The sequence below is a fragment of the Symphalangus syndactylus genome, chromosome 5, assembly GCF_028878055.3.
Source record: "Symphalangus syndactylus isolate Jambi chromosome 5, NHGRI_mSymSyn1-v2.1_pri, whole genome shotgun sequence".
Lineage (NCBI taxonomy): Eukaryota > Metazoa > Chordata > Mammalia > Primates > Hylobatidae > Symphalangus > Symphalangus syndactylus.
The window spans coordinates 78462088-78479511 of NC_072427.2; positions in this window are offsets into that span (position 1 = coordinate 78462088).

A 17424-nucleotide genomic window follows, 5' to 3' on the forward strand; every position below is an offset into this window, starting at 1 on the left:
CATTGCAAAGCATTTTCACAGATAGCTTTTTTCTAGTTTTTGTTATGGAAATTCAGTTTTTCACTGTTGGCCTTTGTGGACTCCAAAATGGCCCTTCATAGATTCTGCAAAAGGAGTAGTTCCAACCTGCTGAGTCAAAACAAAGGCTTAAATCTGTGAGATGCATCCACATATTGCAAAGCATTTTCACAAATAGCTTGTTTCTGGTATTGATCACAGGATATTTTGTTTTTCACTTTAGACCTCAATAGGCTCCAAAATGTCTCCTCCTAGATTGTACAGAAAGATTGTATTCCATGTGCTGAATCAAAACACAGTTAACTTGGTGAGATCAATCTGCACATCACAAAGCATTTTCACAGATAGCTTGTTTCTCGTTTTTACCACAGGATATTCAGTTTTTCACTACAGGCCTCAATGGGCACCAAAAAGTCTTCTCGTAGATCCAAAAACAGACTGTTTCCAACCTGCTTAGTCAAAACAAAGATTTAACTCTGTGAAATGAATCCACACATCCCAAAGCATTTTCACAGATAGCTTGTTTCTAGTTTTTATCTCCACATATTTTTTTTTCACTATAGGCTTCAATGGGCTTTGAAATGTTTCTTCATAGAGTGTACTAAAAGAGTTTTTCCAACCTACTGAATTATAACAAAGATTTAATTCTGTGAGATTAACCTACACATCACAAAGTATTTTCATAGATAGCTTGTTTCTAGTTTTTATTATGGTATAATTTGTCTTTCATTGTAGGCCTCAGTGGGCTTTGAAATGGCCCTTAGTAGATTCTACAAAAAGAGTATTTCCAACCTGCTGAATTAAAATAATTGTTTAAGTCTGTGAGACAAATTCACACGATGCAAGGCATTTTAACAGATATTTTGCTAGAGTTTTTAATTGTAGGATATTCAGTGTCCCAATATACTCATCCATGGGCTTCAAAATGTCCCTTCGTATATTCTGCAAAAAGAGTGTTTCCAACCTGCTGAATAAAAACAAAGATTTAATTCTTTTTTTTTTTTTTTTGAGGCGGAGTCTCGCTCTGTCGCCCAGGCTGGAGTGCAGTGGCGCGATCTCGGCTCACTGCAAGCTCCGCCTCCCGAGTTCATGCCATTCTCCTGCCTCAGCCTCTCCGAGTAGCTGGGACTACAGGCGCCCACCACTACGCCCGGCTAATTTTTTTGTATTTTTAGTAGAGATGGGGTTTCACCATGGTCTCGATCTCCTGACCTCGTGATCCGCCCGCCTCGGCCTCCCAAAGTGCTGGGATTACAAGCGTGAGCCACCGCGCCTGGCCACAAAGGTTTAATTCTGAGAGATGATTACAAGCATCATGAGACCTTTTGACAGGTAGCTTGTTTCTAGTTTTCATTGTGGGATATTCAACTTTTCACCATAATCCTCGATGAGTTTTTAATGTATTTTCATGGAATCTACAAAAACAGTGTTTTCACCCTGCTGAATAAAAACAAATATTTACCTCTGTGAGATGGATCCACACATCCAAAACCATTTTCATGAATAGTTTGTTTCTACTTTTCATAGAAGAATATTCACTTTTTCCATATATTTATCCATGGGCTCCAAAATGCCCCTTCATAGATTCTATGAAAAGAACAGTTTCAATCTGCTCATTCAAAATATATGTTTAATAATCTGAGAGATAAATCCACCCATCACAAAGCATTTTCACAGATAGCCTGTTTCTAGTTTTTAATTGCAGGATATTTAGTTTTTCATTGTAAACCTCAATGGGCTCCAAAATGTCCCTTCATAGATTCTACAAAAAGAGTGATTCCAGTCTGTGGAATTAAAACAAATGTTTAACTCTGTGGGATGAATCCACACACTGCAAATCATTTTCACAGATATCTTTTTTCCAGTTTTTATCACAGGATATTTTGTTTTTTACTCTTGACCTCAATAGGCTTCAAAGTGTCCCTTCATGGATTATACAAAAAGAGTGCTTCCAACCTGCTGAATCAAAACAAAGAATTAACTCTGTGACATGAATCCACACATCACAAAGCATTTTCACAGATAGCCTGTTTCTAGTTTTTATCATGGGATATTTTGTTTTTCACTATAGATCTCAATTGGCTCCAAATGTCCCCTCAGTTTCTACAAAAATAGTATTTCCAGCTCTGCTAAATCAAGACAAGAGATTAACTCTGTGATATGAATATACGTATGGCAAAGAATTTTTAGTGATAAGTTGTTTCCTGTGTTTTTGACATGATACTCAGTTTTTCACTGTAGGCTTCAATGGCCTGTGAAATGTCCACATGTAGATGGTACAAAAAGACTGTTTCCAAGTGCTGAATCAAAACAAAGGTTTAACTCTGTCAGAAGAATCCAAACATTGCAAAGCATTTTCACAGATATCTTGTTTCTAGTTTTTATAGTGAGATATTTGGATTTTTACAAATGGCCCTAATGGACTCTAAAATGTCCCTTCTTAGGTTTTACAAAGAGAGTGGTTCAAACCCGCTTAATCAAAACAAAGGTTTAACTCTGTGAGATGAATCTACACGTCACAAAGCATTTTTAGAAATAGATTTTTTATTGTTATTGTTGCAAAATATTCAGATTTTTACCACAGGCATTAATGGGTGTTGTTGGAAAAAGGTGAGTGTTGGGAGAAGTGGAGACAGGGCTTGCATGTCTGACATAATGTAAAAGAGTCTTGGAACATGTCCAGGGTCCAAGGGTCCAGGGTCTAAAATCCCTTGTAGCATTTGGAACACCAAGGTCTGTGCTAAAGGGTGGAAGGCTATCCTGATGCACAATAATCTAAGCCCAGGGCATAAAATCCCTCATGGCTTGGATAGAATCCAGGGTTTATGGCTCTGGAATGTGTCTAGAATTGCTGGCTCCTTGCTCTTTGCTCCTTGCTCTCCTAGGATCGATTGTATCTTGAGTTAAAAGAACCTGCTCTCCATTATCTCAAGTAGCAGAGCAAATGCTAAACCATCACAGCTGTAAATCATGTGCTTAATGTAACACACTCTTTTGACCTCCACATTCTCACCACCTCTTTCTTTGTTGGATTACCAATAAATACTGTGGGCTCCCAGAGCTCGAGGCCTTTGCAGCCTCCATGACAGTGATGGCCCCCTGGTCCCACTTTACTTCTCAAACTGTCTTTTTCTCAATCATTTGACTCCACTGGACTTCATCAACCCCACAACCTGGTGTTGGGTCTGATCACCTCAACAGATGCGACATATCTTTCATAAATCCATGCATTGCAAAGTATTTTCACAGATAGCTTGCTTCTAGTTTTTATCACAGGGTATTCAGGTTTTCACCATTGGCCTCAATGGGCTCTGACATGTTTCTTCATAGATTCTACAAAGGGAGTGTTACAAACCTGCTGAATCAGAAGAAAGGTTTAATTCTGTGAGATGAATCCACATATTGCAAAGCATTTTCACAGATACCTTTCTTCTAGTTTTTGTCACAGGATATTCAGTTTTTCAGTATAGGCTTCAGTGGGCTCCTAAATGTCCCTTTGCAGATTCTACAAAAGGAGTGTTTCCAATCTGCTGAATAAAAACAAAGGTTTAACTCTGTGAGATGAATCCATACTTCTCAAAGCATTTTCACAGATAGCTTGTTTCTAGCCTTTATAATGAGACATTCAATTTTTCACTATTGGCCTCAATGGACCCCATAGTGTCTCTTCCTAGACTCTACAAAAACAGATTTTTCATTTCTCCAAATCAAAATAAAAGTTTAACTCTGTGATATGAAATCACACATCACAATGGATTTTCACAGATAGATTTTTCTAGTTTTATCATAGGATATTGGGTTTTTGACTATAGGCTTCAATGGACTCTTAATTGTACCTTCTTAAATGCTACAATAATGCATTTTCAACTTGCTGGATCAAAACAAAGGTTTGACTTTGTGAGATGAATCCTCACATCACAAAGCATTTTCATCCATAGCTTGTTTCTAGTTTTCACTGAGGGATATTGGTTTTTCACTGGAGGCCTCAATGGGCTCCTAATTGTCCCCTTGTAGATTCTACAAACAAAGAGTCTAACCTGCAGAAGCAAAAAAAGATTAACTTTGTAAGATGGACCTACACATCACAAAGCATTTTCACGGATAAGTTGTTTTTAGTTTTTATCAAGGAATATTTGATTATTCACTGTAGGCCTCAATGGGCTATGAAAGGTCCCCTCGTAGATCTACAAAAAATAGTTTCCAACCTGTTGAATCAAAAGAAAAGTTCAACTTGTGAAATGACATCACACATCATAAAGTATTTTCAGAGATTACTTCTTTATAGTTTTTATCACTGGATATTCAGTTTTTCACTATAGACCTCAATGAGCTTCGAAATGTCTCTTTGTAGATTCTACAAGAGTGTATCCAACCTGCAGAATAAAAGCAAAGGCTTAACTCTGTGAGATGAATTCACACATCACAAAGTATTTTCAGAGATAATGTTTTTGTTGTTTTTATCGCAAAATACTCACATTTTTACTATAGGCTTTTATAGGTATGAAACGTCCCTTCGTATATTCTACAAAAAGGTATTCCACACTTGCTGAATAAATGCAGAGGTTTAAATTTGTGACGTGAATCCACATATTGCACAACATTTTTACTGACAGCTTTTTATCTAGTTTTTATCATTGGATAATTGGTTTTGCAGTATAGGCCTCAATTTGCTTGGAATAGTACCCTAGTAGATTGTTGAAGAAGAGTGTTTCCCACCTGCTGAATTACAAGAAAGTTTAAACTCCGTGAGATAAAATCACACATTGCAAAGAATTTTTAGACATAGCTTCTTTGTAGTTTTTATTACTGGACATTTGATTTTTTACTATAGGCCTCAATGAGCTCTGATACTTCCCCTGGTGGATTGTACAAAAAGAGCATATCCAATCTGCTAAATCAAAACAAACATTTAACTCTCTAAGAAAAATCCATATATTGCCATGCATTTTCACAGATAACTTGCCCCTAGTTTTTATCACGGGATATTTGGTTTTTCACTATAGGCCTCAGTGGGCTCCAAAATGTTGCTTCATAGACTCTACAAAAAGAGTGTTTTCAACCTGCTGAATCAAAAGAAAGGTTTAACTTTTTGAGATAAATACACACATTGCAAAACATTTTTACAGGCTGGGCGTGGTGGCTCATGCCTGTAATCCCAGCACTTTGGGAGGCCGAGGCGGGCAGATCACCTGAGGTCAGGAGATTGAGACCAGCCTCAACATGGAGAAACCCTGTCTCTACTAAAAATACAAAATTAGCCAGGCGTGGTGATGCATGCCTGTAATCCCAGCTACTCGGGAGGCTGAGGCAGGAGAATCGCTTGAACCTGGGAGGCGGAGGTTGCGGCGAGCCGAGATCGTGCCATTGCACTACAGCCTGGGCAACAAGAGCGAAACTCTGTTTCAAACAAAAAAACAAATGAAAAAACATTTTTACAGATAGTTTGTTTTAGTTTTTATCATGGGATTTTCCATTTCACACTATAGGAATGAATGGGCTCAATAACGTCCCCTCTTAGATTGTATTAAAAATTGTTTTCAACCTGCTGTGTAAAAACAAAGGTTTAATTCTGTGATATGAATCCACACATTGCAAAGCGTTTTCACAGCCTTTTTCTAGTTTTTTTCACAGGATATTTGGCTTTTCACTATAAGCCTCAATGGGCTCTGAAATGTCCCTTCGTAGATTCCACGAAGAGAGTGTTTCCAACCTGCTAAATCAAAATAAACATTTAACTTGTTGAGATGAATCCTCACATCACTAAGCATTTTCACAGATAGTTTGTAGTTTTATCATGGGATATTCTGTTTTTGACTATAGGCCTCAAAGAAGACTGAATTGTGGCCAAGCAGACAGTAAAAAATAAGTGTCTCCAACCTTCTGAATAAAAAACAAAATTTAACTATGTGAGATACATCCATATATCACAAAGCATATTTACAGATAGCCAGTTTCTAGTTTTAATCATGGGATATTCAGTTTTTCACTACAGGCCTTAATGGGCTCAAAAAAACTCCTCTTATTCTACTAAATATTTATTTCCAATGTACTGTATAATAACAAATATTAAACTCTGTGAAAGAAATCCACAGATCACAATGCTTTTTCACAAAAATCTTGTTTCTAGTTTTTATCACAGGATATTTTGTTTTTCACTATAGGCCTCAATGGGCTACGAAATGTTCCTTTGTAGATTCTACAAAAAGTGTGTTTCCAACCTGCTGATTTAAAACAAAGGTTTTACACTGTGAGATGAATCCACACATTGCAAAGCATTTTCAGAGATAGCTTGTTTCCTTTTTTATCATGGAATATTCAGTATTTAACTAGAGACTTCAATGGGCTCCAAAATGTCCCATTGTAAACTCTATACAAAGAGTGTTTCCAATGGGCTGAATGAAAACAAAGGTTTATGTCTGTGAGATGAATCCACACATCACCAAGCATTTTCACTGAGAACTTGTTTCTAGTTTTATAGCACGATTTTTTTTTCAATATTGATCTCAATGGGCTCCAAAATGTCCCTTTGTAGATTCTACTAATTTTTTTTCCAACATACTGAATCAAAAAAAATGTTTAACACTGTGAGACGAATTTTCACATCACAAAGCACTTTTACAGATAGTTTGTATTAGTTTTTATCATGAAATTTTGAATTTTTCACTATTAGCCACAAAAGGTTCCAAATTGTCCCCTATTAGATTCTACTAAAAGAATCTTTCCAACCTACTGTATAGAAATAAAAGTTTACATCTGTGAAATGAATCCCCACATTGCAAAGCTATTTCACAGATAGCTTGTGTCTAGTTTTTATCAAGAATTATTTGGCTTTTCACTATAGGCCTCAATGGGCTCCAAAATATGCCTTCATACATTCTGCTAAAAGAGTATTTCCAACCTAGCTTAATCAAAAGAAAGTTAAAACTCTGTGAGATGAAAGTGCAAATTGCAAAGCATTTTCACACATAGCTTCTATAGTTTCTATCATAGAATATCCAATTTTTTCACTATCGGCCTCCACGGGCTATGAAATGTCCCCTCATAGGTTCTACAAATAAAGTGTTTCCAACACGCTGCATGAAAACAAAGATTTAACTTTGGGAGATGAACCCACACATTGCAAAGCATTTTTATAGAAAGATTTTTTCTAGTTTTTATCACAGGATATTAGATTTCATACTGTAGGCCTCATTTTGCTCCAAAATTTCCCCTTGTCAATTCTACAAAGAGAATATTTCCAACCTGCTGATTCAAAACAAATGTTCAATTCTGTGAGATGAGATGTGAAGCTTTTTCACAGGTAGCCTGTTTCTAGTTTTCATCATAGGGTATTTGGTTTCTCACTATAAGCATCAAAGGGCTCTGAAATGTCCCTTTGTAGAATCTACAAAAAGAGTGTTCCCAACCTGATGAATCAAAAGAAAGTTTTAACTTTGTAAGATGAATCCACACATCACAAAGCATTTTCACCCATAGCTTGTTTCTAGTTTTTATCGTGGGTTATTGGTTTTTCACTAAATGCCTCAATGAGCTATGAACTGTCCCCTTGTAGATTCTACAAAGAAAGAATTTCCAACCTGCTGAAGCAAAACAAAGTTTTAACTTTGTAAGATGAATCTACACATCACAAAGCATTTTTACAATAGGTTGTTTTTAGTTTTTATCAAGAGATATTCTATTTTTCACAGTATACCTCAATGTGCCACAAAATATCCCCTAGTAGATTCTCCAAAAAAACTTTCTAAACTGCTGAATCAAAGGAAAAGTTCAGCTGGTGAGATGAAATCGCACATCACAAAGTATTTTCAGAGATAGCTTCTGTATAGTTTTTATCATGGGATATTAGATTTTTCAATATAAGCCTCAATGAGCTCTGAAATGTCCCTTTGTAGATTCTACAAAAAACGTGTTTCCAACTTGCAAAATAAAAAGGAAGTTTTAATTCTGTGAGATAAATCCACACATTGCAAAGCATCTTCACAGTTGGCTTGTTTCTAATTTTTATTGTGGGATATTTGGCCTTTCACTGCAGTTCTCAAGTGCTCTGAAATGTCCCTTTGTAGATTCTATAACAAGAGTGTTTTCAAACTGCTGAATCAAAACAAAGGTATAACTCTGAGAGGAATCCACACATCATAAAGCATATATTCAGATATCTTGTTTCTAGTTTTTAAAGTATGATATTCAGTTTTTCACTATAACCTTCAATGGGCTCAGAAATGTCTTATAGTAGATTTTACAAAAACAGTGTTTCCTATCTGCTGAATCAAAGCAACAGCTTAAATCTGTGAGATTAATCCAAACCTCACAAAGCATTTTCACAGATAGCTTATTACTAGTTTTTATCACAGGATATTTGGATTTTCAGTATAGGTTTCAATGGGCTCTGAAATGTCCATTCATAGGTTATATAAAAAGTATGTTCCAAAACCCCTGAAAAAAAAGAAAGTTTAACTCTGTGAGATGAATCCACACATTGCAAAGCATTTTCACAGATAGCTTGTTTCTAGCTTTTATGATGAGACATTTGAATTTTTACTATTGGCCTCAGTGGGGTCAGAAATGTGTTTTTGTAGATTCTACAAAAAATGTTTTTTGATTTTTATGAATCAATATAAAGCTTTTGAATATATGAAATCACACATCTCAAAGCATTTTCACAGATAACTTGTTTCTAGTGTTTATCACTGGATATTGGGTTTTTCACTATAGGCTTCAGTGGACTCTTAATTGTAACTTCTTAATTCTTCAAAAAGTGTGTTTCCAACCTGCTGTATGTAAGTAAGGGTTTACCTCTGTGAGACAAATCTTCACATCACAAAGCATTTTCCCCAATAGCTTGTTTGTAGTTTTAATCATGTGATATTCTGTTTTGTACTATAGTTCTCAATGGGCACCCAAATGTCCCTTCATAGATTATATGAAAACAGTGCTTCTAACCTGTTGAATCAAAACAAAGTTTTAACTGTCAGATGAATCTACACATTGCAAAGCATTTTCACAGGTACCTTGTTTCAAGTTTTCATCACAGGATATATGTTTTTTCATTATAGGCCCCAAGGGCTCCAAAATGTCTTAGAGTATTTCAAACCTGCAGTATAAAAACAAAGGTTTAACTCTGTGAGACAAATGCATACATCACAAAGAATTTTCACAGAAAGCTTGTTTCTAGTTTTTATCACGAGATACTTGGTTTTTCACTGTAGACCTCATTGGGCTATGAAACATCCCTTCGTAGATTATACAAAAAGAGTGTTTCCACCTTGTTGAAACAAACAAAAAAAAGGTTTAACTCTTTGAGATGAATAAACATATTGCAAATCTAATTCACAGGTAGCTTGTTTCTAGTTTTTTTTTTTTTTTGAAGGGTATTCTGTTTTTCAATATAGGCACCAATAGGCTCCTAAATGTCCCTTCGTAGATTCTGCAAAAAGAGTGTTTCCAACCAGCTGAACCAAAAGAAAGGTTTAATTCTATGGGATGAAATCATGCACAGGAAAGCATTTTCTGAGATAGCTTTTTTACAGTTTTTATCACTGGATATTCTGTTTTTTCACTGTAAGCCTCAATGGGCTTTGAAATATCTGTCAATTATACCAAAGGAGAGTTTCCAATTTCCTGAATCAAAACAAAGGTTTAATGTTGTGAGATAAATCCACAAATTGCAAAACATTTTTACAGAAAACTCGTTTCTAGTTTTTATCATTGGATATTTGGTTTTCACTGTAGGCCTCAGTGGGCTAAGAAATGTCCCCTCGTCGAAACTACCAAATAGGTTTCTCCAACCTGCTGAATCAAAATTAACATTCAACTCTGTGAAATGAATCCACACATTGGAAATCCTTTTTTTTTTAGATGGAATCTCACTCTATGACCCATGCTGGAGTACAGTGCTGTGACCTCAGCTCACAGCAAACTCCACCTCCTGGGTTCAAGCAATTCTCCTGCCTCAGCCTCCTGAGTAGATAGGACTACAGGCACATGTCACCATGCCCAGCTTTGTGTGTGTGTGTGTGTATGTTTAGTAGAGACAGGGTTTCAAAATGTTGGCCAGAACAACGATAGACTGGATTAAGAAAATGTGGCACATATACACCATGGAATACTATGCAGCCATAAAAAATGATGAGTTCGTGTCCTTTGTAGGGACATGGATGAAACTGGAAAACATCATTCTCAGTAAACTATTGCAAGGACAAAAAACCAAACACCGCATGTTCTCACTCATTGGTGGGAATTGAACAATGAGAACTCATGGACACAGGAAGGGGAACATCACATTCTGAGGACTGTTGTGGGGTGGGGGGAGGGACAGCATTAGGAGATATACCTAATGCTAAATGACGAGTTAATGGGTGCAGGAAATCAACATGGCACACGGATACATATGTAACAAACCTGCACATTGTGCACATGTACCCTAAAACCTAAAGCATAATAAATAAAATAAAATAAAAAACATTGGCCCGGCTGCTCTTGAACTCCTGACTGCAGGTAGTCCACCAGCCTCAGCCTCCCAAAGTGCTGGGATTACAGGTGTGAGCCGCTGTGCCCAACCATGAAGCATTTTCACAGGTAGCTAGTTTCTAGTTTTTATCACCAGATATTCAGTTTTTCACTATAGTCCTCAGTGGGCTTTGAAATGTCCCCTTGTAGATTCTACAAAAATAGTGTTTTTGACCTGCTGAGTCAAAACAAAGGTTAACCTCTGTGAGATGAAACTACATATTTCAAAACATTTTTACAGATAGCGTATTCCAGTTTTTAATCATGATATATTCACTTTTTCACTCTAGGCTCCAATGGGCTTGGAAATGTTTTTTCATTGACTCTACAAAAAAATTGTTTCCAACTTTTTAAATCAAAACAAAGATTTAACTCTGTGAGATGAATTCACAAATCACAAAATATTTTCACAGATAGTATGTTTCTAGTTTTTATCAAGGGTTGTTCTTTTTTTTATTGTAGGCCTCAGTGGGCTCTGAAATGTCCCCTTATAGATTTTACAAGAAAAGTTTCTCCAAGCTGCTGAATCAGAAGAAAAGTTTAACTCTATGAGATAAAATCACACATCACAAAGCATTTTCAGAGATAGATTTTTTATAGTTTTTATCACGAAATATTCATTTTTTCAGTATTCGCCTCCATGGGCTCCAAAATGTGCTATCGTAGAGTAAACAAAATTAGTGTTTCCAGCATACTTAGCCAAAACAAAGGTTTAACTCTGTGAGACGAATCCACACATTGCGAAGCATTTTAACATATAGTTTGTTTCTAATATTTATCACAGGATATTCAGTTTTTCAATATAAGCCTCAAAGAGTTCCAAAATGGAACTTCTTAGATTCCACAAAGAGACTGTTTCAACCTCCTGAATAAAAACAAAGATTTAACTCCATGAGATGAATCCACACATTGCAAAGCATTTTCACAAATAGATTTTATCTACTTTTTACCATGGAATATTGGGTTTTTCACAATAGGCTTCAATGGACTCTATGTCATCCCCTATTAAATTCTACAAAACGAGTGTTTCCAACATGCTGTATATAAACAGAGGTTAACTCTGTGAGATGAATCTACATACGCAAAGCATTTGCAAAGACAGCGTGCTTCTAGTTTTCATAGTGAAATATTGTTTTCAGTCTATAAGACCTCAATGGGCTCTGAAACGTCCCTTCGTAGATCGTACAAAAGTGGGTTTCCAACCCACAGAATCAAAACAAAGATTTAACTCTGTGAGACGAATCCACGTGACACAAAGCGTTTTCACTAATAATTTGTTGCTAGTTTCTATCATGGGATATTTTGTTTATCAATACGCTTACCCATGGAAACCGAATGTTCCTTTGTAGATTCTTAAAAAAAAGTGTTTCCAATCTGCTGAATCAAAACAAATGTTTAACTCTGAGAGATGATCCACACATCACAAAGCATTTTCACAGAAATATTGATTCTAGTTTTTATCAGGGAATATTTGATTTTTCACCATAGGCCTCAATGGGCTTTGAAATGTCCCTTCTTAGACAAAAAAAAAAAAAAAGTGTTTCCAACCTTTGAATTACAACTAAGGTTTAACTCTATGAGATTAATCCACACGTTACAAAGCATTTTCACAGATAGCTTGTTTCTAGTTTTTATAGGGGGATATCCTATATATGCCTCAATGGGTTCAAAAGTGACCCTTCATATATTCCACAAAAAGAGTGTTTCCAGACTGTTGAATCAAAACAAGGTTTTAACTCTGTAAAATGAATGAACACATCACAAAGCATTTTTGTAGATAGCTTGTTTCTAGTTTTTATCACAGGATATTCTGGTGTTCACTACAGGCCTCAATGGGCTCTGAAATGTCCCCTCATAGATTTGACAAAAAGAGTGTTTCCAACCTCCTCAATCTAAAGAAAAATTTAACTCATTGAGATGCCCACATTGCAAAGCATTTTCACACACAGCTACTTTCTAGTTTTGTTTTTTTTTTGCTGGATATGCAGTTTTTTCACTATTGGCCTAAATAGGCTCCAAAATGTCCCTTTTAGATTCTACAAGAACAGTTTTTTCTACCCACTAAATCAAAACAAATGTTTAACTCTGTGAGATGAACCCACACATAGCAAAGCATGTTCACAAATAGCTTGTTTCTAGTTTTTATCATGGGATGTTGGGTTTTTCATTGTAGACCTCAATGGGCTCTGAAATGTCCCTTTGTAGATCCTACAAAAAGAGTGTTTCCTACCTACGGAATCAAAACAAAGGTTTACTTCTGTAAAATGAATGCAAACAGCACAAATTATTTTCACAGATAGCTTGTTTCTAGTTTTAATCATGAGATATTCTCCCTTACACCATAGGCCTCAATGGGCTTAGAAATGTTGCTTTGTAGATTCTACAAAAGAGGGTTTTCAACCTGATGAATGAAAGCAAAGTTTTAACCCTGTTAAATGAATGAACACATTGCAAAGCATTTTCACATAGAGCTTGTTTCTATTTTTTATTGTGGGATATTTTGTTTTCCACTGTAGGCCACAATGGGCTCTGAAATGTCCCTTCACAGATTCTACAAAAAGAGCATTTCCAATCTGCTGAATAAAAACAAAGATTTAACTCTGTAAAATTAATCCACACATCACCAAGTATTTTCACGGATAGCTTTTTTCTAGCTTAAATCATGAAATATTTGGTTTATTACAGGCCTCAAAGGGCTCCAAAATGACCCTTCATAGATTCTACAAAAAAAGCATTTCCAACCTGTTTAATCAAAACGAAGGTTTAACTCCATGAGATGAATCCATACACTGCCAATCAAGTTCACACATAGATTGTTTTTAGTTTTTATGGTGAAATATTCGATTTTTTACTGTAGGCCTCAATGGGCTCCAAAATGTATTTATTGTGTATTCTACAAAATGAATGTGAAAATAAAGGTTTAACTCTCTGAGATAAATCCACACATTACAAAGCATTTTCACAAATAAATAGTTGTTAGTTTCTATCATAGGCTATATACAAGCACATGGGCTCCAAAATATCCCTTTGTCGATGCTTCAAAAATGGTGTTTTTAATCTGCTGAATCAAAACAAAATTTTAATTCTGAGATCCACATATTAGAAAGCATTTTCACAGATAGCTTGATTCTAGTTTTTATCAGGGAATATTCAGTTTTTCACCATAGGCCTTGATGGGCTCTAAAATGTCCCTTTGTAGATTCTGCAAAAAAAAAGTGTTCCCAGCCTGTTGAATCAAAACCAAAGTTTAACTTTGTGAGATGAATCCACACATCACAAAGCATTTTCACAGATAGCCTATGTCTAGCTTTCGTTGCAGGATATTCGGTTTCTCAATAGAGTCCTCCATGGGCTCTGAAATGTTGCTTCATGGATTCTACAAATATAGTGTTTCCAACCTGCTGATTCAAAGCAAAGGTATAACTCTGTGGGAGAAATCCACACATCACAAAGCATTTTCAAAGATAGCTTGTTTTTAGTTTTTTTTTGTGGGATATTCCGTTTTTCAGTATAGGCCTTAATTTGCTCCAAAATGTCTTTGTAGATTTGAGAAAAAGAGTGTTTCCAACCTGCTAAATCAAAAGAAAGGTTTGACTCTGTGAGATAAAATCACATATTACAGAGCATTTTCAAACATAGCTTTTTTATAGTTTTTATTATGGGACATTTGTTTTTTTACTATATGCCTCAATGGGCTCCAAAATGTCCCCTCATAGATTGTACAAAAGAGCATTTCCAACTTACTGAATCAAAACAAAGGTTTAACTCTGTGAGATGAACTTACTCATGGCAAAACATTTTCACAGATAGCTTGCTTTGAGTTTTTATCATGGGATATTCTGTTTTTCTCCATAAGCCTCAATGGGCTCCAAAATGTTCCTTCATAGATTTTATTTAAAAAGTGTTTCAAAACTACAGAATCAAAACCAAAGTTTAACTCTGTGAGATGAATCCACACATCACAATTCATTTTCATAGATAGCTTTTTTCTAGTCTTTATTGTGGGACATTTGATTTTTTGCTGTAGACCTCAATGGACTCCAAAATGTTGTTTCATAGAGTCTATAAATGAGTATTTCCAACCTGCTGAATCAGAAGAAAGGTTTAACTCTGTGAGATGAATCCACACATCACAAAGCATTTTCACAGATACATTGCTTCTAGTTTTTATTGTGAGATATTCTGTTTTCACTATAGGCCTCAAATGGCTCCGAAATGTCCCTGCTTAGATTCTACAAAAAAAAAGTGTTTCCAACCTGCTGAATCAAAACAAAGTTTTAATTCTTTGAGATAAATCCACACATTGCAAAGCATTTTCACAGATAGATATTTCTAGTTTTTATCATGGGATATTGGTTTTTCACTACATGCCAAAATGGGCTCCAAATTGTCCCCTTGTAGAATCTACAGGCAGGGCGTTTTCAACATGCTGATGCAAAACAAAGTTTTAACTGTGTAGGATGAATCTACACACCACAAAGCATTTTTACAGATACCTTGTTTCTAATTTTTATCACAGTATATTTCATTTATCACTATAGGCCTCAGTTTGCTCTGAAATGTCCTATCATATATTCTACAAAAACAGTGTGCACATGTACCCTAAAACCTAAAGTATAATAATAATAATAAAAAAGAGTGTTTTTTTTGTTTGTTTGTTTGTTTTGTTTTGTTTTTGAGACCGAGTCTCCCTGTGTCACCCAGGCTGGAGTGCAGTGGTGTGATCTTGGCTCACTGCAAGCTCCGCCTCCCAGATTCATGCCATTCTCCTGCCTCAGCCTCCCTAGAAGCTGGAACAGGCACCCACCACCACGCCTGGCTAATTTTTTGTATATTTAGTAGAGATGGGGTTTCACCATGTTGGCCAGGATGGTCTTGATCTCTTGATCTCGTGATCCACGCACCTCAGCCTCCCAAAGTGCTGGGATTACAGGCATGAGCCACTGCACCCAGCCAAAAAGAGTGTTTTAAACCTGCTGAATCAAAAGAAAGGTTTAACTTGGTGAGGTAAAATTACACATTGCAAAGCATTTTCAGAGATAATTTCTTTATTGTTTTTATAGCAGGATATTAGGTTTTTCACTATAAACCTCAATGGGCTTTGAAATATCTCCCAGTCAGTTGTAAAAAAAGAGAGTTTCCAAACTGCTGAATCAAAACAAAAGTTTAACGTCATGAGATACATCCAAAAATTGCAAAGAATTTTCACAGATAACTTCTTTCTGGTTTTTATCACAGGATATTCAGCCTTTCACTATAGTCATCAGTTGACTGAGAAATGTACCCTCACAGATTCTACAAAAAGAGTGTTTCCAACCTGCTGAGTCAAAACAAAAGTTAAAATCTGTGAGATGAAATCACATATTGCAGAATATTTTTACAGAGCTCATTCTAGTGTTTATCATGGCATATTTGGTTTTTCACTGTAGGCCTCAATAAGCTCTGAAGTGTCCCTTCATAGATTCTACAAAAAAGAGTGTTTCCAACCTGCTAAATGAAAAGAATAGTTTCTCTCTGTGAGGTGAATCCACACATTGCAAAACATTTTCACACATAGCTTGTTTCTAGTTTTTATCACAGGATATCTGGATTTTTAGTATAGTCCATTATGAGCTCTGAAATTTACTTCTGTAGATGCTACAAAAAGAGTGTTTCCAACCTTCTGAATCAAAACAGAGGTTTAACTTTGTGAGATGAATCCACAAATCTCAAAGCATGTTCACAGATAATGTTTTGTCCAGTTTTTATTGGGGATATTTCATTTTACATGATAGGCCTCAAAGGACTCAGAAATGTCTTCTTTTAGATTCTACTAACAGAGTGTTGCCAACCTGCTGTATATAAACATATGTTTAACTCTGTGAGATAAAGCCACACATCACAAACATTTTCACAGTTAGCTTGTTTCTAGTTTTTATCACAAGATATTTTGTTTTTCACTGTAGGTCTTGATGGGCTCCGAAATGTCTCCTCATAGATTATAGAGCAGTTTACAACCTGCTGAAACAAAAACAAAAAAGGGTTTACCTCTGTGGAATAAATCCAAACATTTCAAAGATAATTCACAGTCAGCTTGTTTCTAGACTTTACCGTGGCATGTTGGTTTTTCACCATAGGCCTCAACAGGCTTAGAAATGTTTTTTGGTTGATTCTGCAGAAAAAGTGTTTCCAACTTTTTGAATCAAAACAAAGTTTAAACTCTGTGAGATGAATTCACATATCTCAGTGTGTTTTCACAGATAGCTTGTTTGTAGTTTTTGTCAAGGAATATTCATTTATTTATTGTCTCACTCACTGGGCTCTGAAATATCCCCTCATAGATTCTACAAGAAAAGCTTTTACAAACAGCTGAATCAGAAGAAAAGTTTAACTCTGTGAGATGAAATCACACATCATAAAGCATTTTCAGAGGTAGCCTCTTTATAGTTTTTATCAAGATATATTCAGTTTTTCAGAATCAGCCTAGAAAGTCTCCAAAATGTCCTTTCATAGAGTCTACAAAATTAGTGTTTCCAGACTATTGAATCAGAACAAGGGTTTAACTCAGTAAGACAAATCCACATATTGTAAAGCATTTTCACAGATAGCTTGATTCTAGTTTTTATCAGGGAATATTTGGTTATTTACCATAGGACTCAATGGGCTTTGAAATGTCTCTTCTTAGATTCTACAAAAAAAAGTGTTTCCAACCTTCTGAATTAAAAGTAAGGTTAAACTCTATGAGATGAATTTGCACATTGCAAAGCATTTTCACAGATAGCTTGTTTCTAGTTTTTATCATGGGATATCTGGTTTTTCACTATAGGCCTCAATGGGCTTCAAAATGATCCTTCATAGATTCTACTAAAAGAGTGTTTCCAACCTGTTTAATAGAAACAAAGGTTTAATTATGTGAGATGA